The sequence below is a fragment of the Stenella coeruleoalba genome (genome assembly GCF_951394435.1).
Source record: "Stenella coeruleoalba genome assembly, chromosome: 13".
In the NCBI taxonomy this organism is placed as follows: domain Eukaryota; kingdom Metazoa; phylum Chordata; class Mammalia; order Artiodactyla; family Delphinidae; genus Stenella; species Stenella coeruleoalba.
In genome coordinates, this window is record NC_137159.1 from 47,103,611 (window position 1) to 47,113,089 (window position 9,479).

The 9,479-nt window shown below is 36.2% G+C and overlaps 1 long non-coding RNA gene across 1 annotated transcript; it reads right to left on the reverse strand.

Annotated features, from left to right (window-relative positions):
- Window positions 1–668: 668 nt before the first annotated feature.
- On the reverse strand, window positions 669–9,259 carry LOC307196090. The gene is made up of 3 exons (XR_013831033.1): window positions 9,182–9,259; window positions 8,216–8,414; window positions 669–767 (listed from the first exon to the last, which is right to left on the reverse strand). It is a non-coding gene; the product is annotated as an uncharacterized lncRNA (long non-coding RNA).
- Window positions 9,260–9,479: the final 220 nt, after the last annotated feature.

Sequence of the window (9,479 nt, forward strand, 5' to 3'; positions counted from 1 at the left end):
CCCAAAATTAACCACTATGCTCGACCGCCTGGATTTTTCTCAGTTCCCTGGAGCTCTTTGTAACTAGCAGTTTTGCCCCAGCAAGAATGTATATTGTTGTGTAACTAGGGACTATGTTCCTGTATTTTCTTGCAGACCAAGAGGGCTATGTTTCAGCAAAGCCCACTCAATGAAGTGTAAAAATATAGAAGAACAATAGTGAGGTAATTCAAGGAGTCTCATCTCTTTAAAACTTCAAAGCAATGAGCAGTTCATGAATGCCATTGACATTGGTCCCATGAAACTCCTCAAATGAAATGACTTATTTGAACCTCAGTGAGCATTCTTATGCCTCTTTCCCAGTTCTAGACCAGCTTGATCAGGGGCAATCATTCCTGACTAACAGAAGGGGAAAACTCTTATCACATGTTGGTCAAGCCACAAAGTAGCCCTAGTCTTGGCCGTATACTGACATTTTTATGATTGTAAGTGTAGCGTACATAAATCCTCTTATCCAACAAATCTTGCAAACACATTTTGAATCATTATCTCTATTCTTTGATATAGAGCTTAAAAAAAACCATGAATTTCCTCCTCCCTCAAGGTACTTACTTCTCTTTCTTCTTTCAGTTCAGGTGACTTTTCTATGGAGCTAACTCACAGGGTTTGCCCCATACTACTTACTGTTTGTTCTGTAGTTTGGGTACTTGTGTAATTTCGTGATGTTCTTTTTCCAGGGACTCATATGCACCTTTGTATTCCTGAAGGCTATCACAATTTTATAATTCCTAGAAGACAAAGCACACATTAAAAAAAATAAACAAACAAGGTAGTCGATAGTTGATCTAGAAACTTTCCTTTCCTGGGACTTCCCTGGTGGCACAGTGGTTAAGACTCCACGCTCCCCGTGCAGGGGGCCTGGGTTTGATCCAGAGAACTAGATCCCACATGCATGCTACAACTAGGAGTTCACATGCCACAACTAAGGAGCCAGCGAGCCACAACTAAGGAGCCCGCCTGTGGCAACTAATATCCAATGCAACCAAATTAATTAATTAATTTTAAAAAAAGACAGTTTCCTTTTCCTGAATGCTTTGAATCAGATCTCCTCTTTTTATTTCATTTTTCAAATAAATGATTTTTATTTTCTACATACCTTAGAGGGTGGTAATTCCCTTGCTTATTAAAGCCATTTTTGAAGTGATTCTGCATAATTCATACTGAATGTTATGCTCAGAAGCTGGCATTATTGGGGTATGCATATTAATTATTCATATGCAAATTAAGAACCATGGGACCCAGCACCACTGGAATATATAACTCTTGCTGCCTTTTCTAAACTGGTACATTTCTGGCACCCTCGTGTTATCATTTCTTTATATAACATTTTCCAGTTCACCCAAACAAATGTCTAATCATATTAAGATCTTAACTTTTACATTAGCTAAATCAATTATGAATGTGAGAAGATGGAAATTGTTAATATAAAGCAATTACACTTTATGGCTCATCTTTTTCAGTCCCCAGAAGCAGAATTATGTGCCTTTTGGATGTTTTTCTTTATGAACCATATTTTTCAAATACTTCACCTCAAAGTCTATTTTTCTCATACTTGAGCATTTTCTATTTATACCCATTGATTTTTTTCCTTATAGCGATATTTAGAGAAACATAATTCCAAACTAAAGATGTGTAAGGGTTCACTTGATTATAACCTCCAACCCAACAATCCTTATTCCACAGTGTGACTCCTTCACTGATAAACGATAAAGGGAATAGGGATAAAGGCAGGGGAATAATCATTAAAAGCAGGCATCTCAGGATACATTATATTCCAAATATCAAAACATCTTCTGAAATACATTTAGAGGTGAAACTCTTTACTTGAACTTTATAATTGGCACAGTGTCTCATTCTTAACTAAAGAGTTGACCATGAATCCCTGAGGGAGGGAGTGGTATCAGGAGGTGCTTTAGCCCTATAGCCCCTGGAAGTATCATATGACAATTATCCAATTGAAGTCAAGGATGACAGAAAAGGAAACTAATGATAAGACCATCAACTTGTGGATCTTTTGTTTCAAGAAGATGTACCTGAAAAAATGCTACCATTATTCTGGATTAATATCTGGGTTCATAATTCACCTCTGACTGGACCTACGTGGAATTTTAAATTGAAGAAAGTTGGTCTTTGGCAGTAATATCTCCATCATTCCACTTTGTATACTCGTTTTCTCTCTTCTTAGGGTGCTTTGCCAATTCCCCAAGCCTCCAGCCCTTTTTGTTCCCTTTCTTTCACTACCATTCTCCCATTAAAACCTGTACTCCAAAAAGACCTACCCTTAGATAGTTAAAGTCAGGTTGAAATCTATCACAACTCCCAGACCATTTTCATGGAAACAAAAGGTAGAGTCTTAAGAAGAGAAAAATATCTGACCTCCTAGAAATCTGAGAAGCAACATGCCTGTGAGAGACATAAGCTTTACTCAGATAAACCCTACATAAGCTGCCTCACATCGGATGAATAATCACTCATTCATAAGGCATAGTCTGGTATGGAAAAAAACCAAATATTAATTATTCTTGTTAATAAGACATATGAAGATGAGAACCAGCATCTCCAGATTCTTAATATTGTAAATGAGATAAAATTTCACATAAAAATCATACCATTTAATTTGGAAATCAAATATATTAGGCAAAAGAAATGAAAGTAAGAAACTAAATTTAAAAAAATAGAGTCTAAGCACAAGAGATTACATCATGCTGTCTCTTAACTAATACTTATCTAAAACTAGAAGTGTCTTCACCCCCGACAGGGCACGTTCACTTTTTATTTAGAATTATTACCTAGCCCAGGCCTTCATCACTTGAGAATTAGAGTCTATCAACTGTCCTTAAACTGGACTCTTTGAGTCTGTCCTACACAACTTCATCAGAATTTCAGCAAGCAACTCTAGAGCATGGCTCCTTAACAGGAAAAACAAAACAGCTAGTTGGAATGAACAATTGAAAATAGCCAGAGATGTAGTGAACTTTGTCCAGTACAATATGTCTCTCATTCATGCTCTTGATTATCCCACCAATATTGTATTCCTGGGATTAAGATTCTATGATCTGGAATTCCTGGGCTGATTCTGATTTCCAATTTCTCTCTCCCCACATAGCCATTCTTCAAGATGTTTGACATAAATTTTCGAAAGTGTCATATCCATCATCATATCCCTCTGATTAGTGGTTCTTTTTTTCCTTTTTTATGAATGCCTCTATTTTCAAGCTAGTGATAGTGCAAATATCCCTAGCCAATTGAATTCTCCACAGCTCCCTAAAATTGATCTACTACTGCTCCATTCAGAACAATCTCCTTATGATATCTTAGAGTTTCTCTGAGATTGCAAAAAGTCTGTTCTTTCACTTTAAATTTTCACTCTTTTTTTTTCTCTTTCTTTGGAATTCTTATCCATTCTCCAGGAAAGATTATACCCACACAATTTTCTTCCTTTGTTTGGGCCCTCACAGAACCCACAATCTAGCCCTTTCTTCTATACTCCTTTGAATTTTATATTGTTTCATATTTTGGGGTCTGTTTCCTTAACTACATTAAAGCTGAATAAAGCAGTTTCAAAACTTTACACTAATTATATGGCTCTCTCAACTCCAAAAAGAATAGCAAGCATAAGGTAGGCATTTTCACATAATACTTAGTTTAATTTCATGCAGTGGGAAGTGCTCAATAAATATTTGTTTGATTTTATTAAAAGCAGAAATGGAGATGTGGTTCTGAGTGTTAATACTGGATACTTAATACTTAAGCTTTGGGCTCCTAGGAGGAAGTAAAAAGAGAAAGAAAAATAAAGCAGAATAAATACTGTACCTCATAAAGTTTTAGAGTCACATTTGTTTTAATTCAACAAACATGCATTTAAACAATATTTATAGACATTATACTGTAGACAGAGTATACAGAGATGACTGAGATGAACAAGTTCCATTTTCAAGACAGAATAATATTGGTTTTATAGTAGAAATACAATTGAGGGCTACATAAAAGAAGGAGAAATTAATTCAAGATGTGCAGATGAATGACTTCAAAAAATGCCAGATATGGTTTGGCTTTGACGTGTGGACAAAACATTGATTATATGGGAAGAAAAGGCATTTCAAAGTGTTAAATTAAACAAGGAGGTGGTATTAAATTGAGGTGCCTTAGGAGCCTACTTAAACCAAAACCTAAGCCTGTAAATGCCTCAATGTTAAGAAATCAAAACCTAAGGACAACCAATCACAAACAGCCAACTAGGACTTCCAGGCAACCACTTAAGCTATAGCCAATCAAATAATTTTCTTGCTTTGCTTCCACGTCTTTCCTATAAATGTCTTGCCTCCCATAGGTAGAACGTTTCTAACCACTTTCGGTTTGGTGCTTCCTGGTTTGAACTGATTTTTGCTCTAATAGACGCTTAAAATTTTTAATATGCCTCAGTTTATCTTTAACAAAAGGGGAAAAGGTCTTCTAGTTGAGGATGAGAGAGAGAGGATGAGCAAAAATTAAGAAATGGAAAAAGGTTTGAGTTCAGTGAGCTTGGGAAAATGACTTAAGAATGACAATCATGGGTGAGGAGCCAGAAGATAAGAATGGGAGGGCAACCTGGTGCTTTCTAGTTTTAATATTGTGATTTATAATAAGAAATATGTATCTGGTCTTTGTCCTCCTTTCTGGCACAGAGCTCCTAAAACCCTTGGAACTCCCTAGGTGGTAAGAGTGATAAAGATGTCTTGGTATTCATAACAAATTCCTTTTAATCACACCTGAGTTTATGTTAACAAAGTGACTTTTGGAAAGCATGTTAAGTATGGGTCTGGTTGCCAGGGGAACCAAACCTGTGATTAGAGAGTTGGAGCTTTCAGTCCCGCCTTCCTGACCTCCAGGGAGGGGAAAGGAGCTGGAGGTTAAATCAATTGCCAATGGCTAATGAATCACGCCTCTGTAGTGAAGCCTTCATAAAAGCCCAAAAGGACTAGGTTTGGAGAGTTTCCAGGTTGGTGGACGTGTAGAGGTCTTGGGATTGTGGCATGCTCTGAGAGAGCAAGGAAGCTCTGCATGTCTTTCCTCATAATTTGTCCTATGCATCTCTTCCTTCTAGCTGTTCCTGAGTTTAATCCTTTTATAATAAACCAATAATCTAGTAAGTAAACTTTTCCTGAGTTTTGTGAAATACTCTAACCAATCAATCAAATCCAAGGAGGGGGTCATGGGAACCTCCAATTTATAGCTGGTCAAAAGTAGAGGTGACAACATGGACTTGGTGACTGGCATCTAAAGTCAGGGGGCAGTCATATGGGACTGAGCCCTTAACCTTCAGGTGGATCATGTCAGAATTGAGTTAATTGGTTTGTGGTATGGAAAAAAATGCACATTGGACCAGTTAATAAACTGGTTGGAAAACTGAACACATCTTACCTCTACTCTCTCAAAGCTCACTAAATTGAAATTAGATGAATTAAAAAAGATATATACTTACACGAATAAAGAGAATGGGAGAAGAGACAGCATCTTAGAAGATGGATAAATAAAATCTGAATTGACAGAATGGATAAAATTAAAACCTGAATACTTAACCTAGAAAAATAAAAAAAACAAGCCAACACACAACATAGAGAGTGTTGGAGGCACAAGGTATCTTGAGGGGAGGAATTTAACACTGGAGTATTGGATTAAATTCTGTATCAGGAGTAGTAAGGTGTCCCAGACATTCTTTCAAAGCCTACGCCACCAGGCTACTGCTCACCTCCCAATCCCCATCCCAGGTGAAGGGGAGCCTGGAGGTTTACCACTGGAACATTGAACCAGAGATACCCTATGCTCATGAACACCAGACAGTAGAAGATGATGGGAACAGGCACTTAGTAAGGGGATTATATTACAAGCCAAACTGAACTGTGACCTCCATCCTCTACTCCAATTTAGCCCCAGATTGCTGGTATCTTCCCCCTCAGCACCTGGAAGAAAACGGAAAGATTTCTCTTTAAATTAATTTACAATCCCAAGGAAAAAAGTACAAAGTCATTTAGAGATACACCAATTAAACCATGTTACTCACCCAGTGATCCTCAGTGAAGGTCTCTGGACAAAAGCTTCCAATAATTTTCTCAGTACCTTAATTTGTTAAAAATGAATCAAAAGCCAAGGAGAACTTGAAATTTTGAGGAAAGCCTCCATGATAAAAGACAGACACCAATAAACAAGTTGGAAAAAAACAAAAGAAATTATTGCAGCAGAAACAATGTAGAAAGCAGAATAAAACGTCTAAATAAAATTATAATTCATGAACTCATTTGTACAGAGAATATTATAATAACAAATTAACAAATAGAGTAATCCTTTGGTCTCCTCTAACCATAAATGTCTCAACTTCCATGGCAGCAATGCTCAAATAATATCTTACTTTGTTTACTTATCAAATAAAATGAGAGGTAAATTACTTCTGTTTCATTTTTATTGAGTTAAGTTTGTTATGTACTTCCTTGTATATCTAGACATCAAATAACTGTTAAGGGTCTTATTTAATTCTACTAAGAGCTTCCTTATAAAGCGAAACTCCAGTATTTTTCTAAACAATGCTCTGAGCCCTATGAAGCAGTTCCTTTTCTGTTTTCTTATTCTTGTTAACCAGCCTTACTTCCTAGATGTCCTCTCTGTTTTCCACAGGGCCATTATCACCTCAGACCCCTCTAACTTCACTTTCTCATCAACTCTCTGTTCAATAATTACTTGCAACCTGATTTTTGATAGAATATTTTAGAATATTAGTTAACTACCGTTAAGTTATATATTTCTTCACAATGACACCCAGCTGTTCCATTAGTAACTTTACAGATGACTTATAAAGATCTCTGGCTCTTCCTTAGGTTTTTGGATAATTTAGAAAGCAGCCTGAATTAACCAGCCTAAATGATTTTGCTGATCATAATTATTTAAGCTTTGACTATATAAAATTTTACCATTGTCAGCTCATTGTCAATGAATTCATTTTAATAGATACTCAGTGGAATAACCTCTAATTAAAGCATATTATGTTTTTGTGATTTGGGTTAATCAAAGAATAAAAGAAAGTTTAACAATGTTTAGATTTCTTCCATGAAAAATGGTTATGCTGTTCAAGTACTAAGTCAGTGACCAACTGCCATGGCTTCTAGGTTTTCATGGAAGTATATATTTACTGAGGAGTCTGGGCTTCTTTTTCTGATAACAGTTATATAACACTCAAATACCCTCGGGTTTAGTAATCAGAATTTTGTGCTTATGGTCAAAACTTGAGCAGCTAGCTTATCAGGAAGAATGAAAATGCGTTACCTCGAATTTAACATAAAATCAGTAATTGCAAAGAAAATATCTTTTAAAAAATGGAGGTAAGGAAAAATGTATTATTTTTATTACATTTAAGGCCTGAAATTATTATCTGATTCTCATCAGCAGATCAGCTTCTACACTATATTTTTTACTGAGGTTTTTGAGTTTAAGGTCAATTTTAATTAACAATTGAAAAGTGTACCCAAAAGAAGGTGCTCTGAGATGGTTTTTGTTGTGTGTAGTTTCTATTTTGGTATCTTGCATTTCTCCTGATGTGTTGTGGGTTTTGTATTATTTTAATTGTACTTTTTTTCAGGAAGCAACACTAAAAGAAAGCACTGCCGATATCAAAATTCCAGCTGAGCTTTATTCACTTTGATTTACCCCATAACTAGACTCAATGTCTACAAGCAATGTGAACTGGAGAGTTGAACAATTAGCTACTGAATATTGTCCCCAAAGCTACTTTTCTCCCAGTTGTTTCTTAGTGTCATGATTATCAGAGCAATTACTTTCTCTTTTTTTAGTGTAGTTGTAGCCATATCTCATTTCCTGTGGCACAAATATTTAATAAAATAGTCTTGGGGACTTAGAATTTGATTGCTGGGAAAACACAGCATCTGATCAAGCTCCTAAAATAAAAGCATGGATTTTATGTATATAATATCTTGCCTGAAAGCTACAACAGAGGAGGCTTGCAATTTCTGACAGGATTTTTCAAGTTGTGTCTCTGAATGCATTTTCAATGAAGGGATAAAGAGGTTTAAATTTGTGTTTTAGTCACTCTGTAGAAATGGGATACAATCCTACCACCCAAGGTTAGGTTCAGATGTCAATGCTGCTGATGCCACACACACAAGGAGGTATGAAAAGGTTTAGTACTCACTTAGTAAGCTCTCTGGGCAGAACAGGGTGGCTACTGATCAGGTCCAAAATGGCTTGAAAGAGCAGAGGAAGAAGCCTGGCTCAGGCTTTTCACGGTGGTTAAGGATGGTAGATTGGAGCGAGGGGTGGGCGCGTGCCAGCAGGGCTTGTGTGGTTAAACTTCTTGCCAGAGGGAGCACGGAGCCTTCTTATCTATTTGCCTGGATGTGGGGCAGAAGGTGAAGAGAGACAGGGCATAGCTTAAAGGCTTCAGTGGTCACACATCAAAAATGGAATCAGACTGTTTATTGCAATTTGCATATACCATTACCTTCCTAATGAATATTTTGGATCATCCTTCTAACCATAATTTGCAAGGTTCCTAGTTGTTGACTAAAACTGATAATTTTTTAAAAGGTGAGATAATCGTTAATATGGCTTGTCAAATAGAAATAAATGATGTGCAACTTGTTATCTATAATGATGATTTGCCTACTGTTTTATTTTATTTTTATTTTTCTAGAGTGTTTGTTTATTGCCTCTGTTATACAGAGCAGAGGTTTTGACACTGTAGTGTGCCTAAAAATCACCGGAAAATCTTGTTAAAACAAATATTGCTGGACCTCATCCCCAGAGTTTCTGATTTAGTAGGTCTGAGGTGGGGCCCAATAATTTGCATTTCTAACAAATTCCCTGATGATGCCAATGCTTTTGATCCAAGAACCGCACTTTAAGAATGACCGATCTAGAGTTCTTGAGTTTTAATAATTTGTTTCCCAGGATCTTGTTCTTTTGAGGGTTTTCAGCTTTTTGAATATTATTGGATAATGAGTTTGGGGTGTTCATATTAAAAAGCAAAAGCCTTTCAATGGTAAGAATTATTTGGTTACTTTGTAGTGTAGTAAACTGATTTAAACACACTGTGACTTGGTAAGCTTTGCTCATAGCTTACTGATTCTCTTCTCACCCAACAGAGAGAAGCACTTACACATCAGACTCACTCTTTGCATGAATTACATTATCCGATTGGAAGGAGAGATTTAAATTATTGTTCCCAACAGAGATGTTGCCCTGTGTTCCAACTCCATCTAGACTGGGAGACAATAGTAAAATATAAAAGAGTTAATTAGTAGAAATTGTTATAAGCAGATAGAATAAAATATATATCAGAAAATAATACAATTTGTCATTTACTAATTATTAGCAGCAATACACAATGTTTTTACCATCATAACAAAAAGTTACATGACGATTAATTCACAGAAATAGGGACTAGGTTTGGAGTA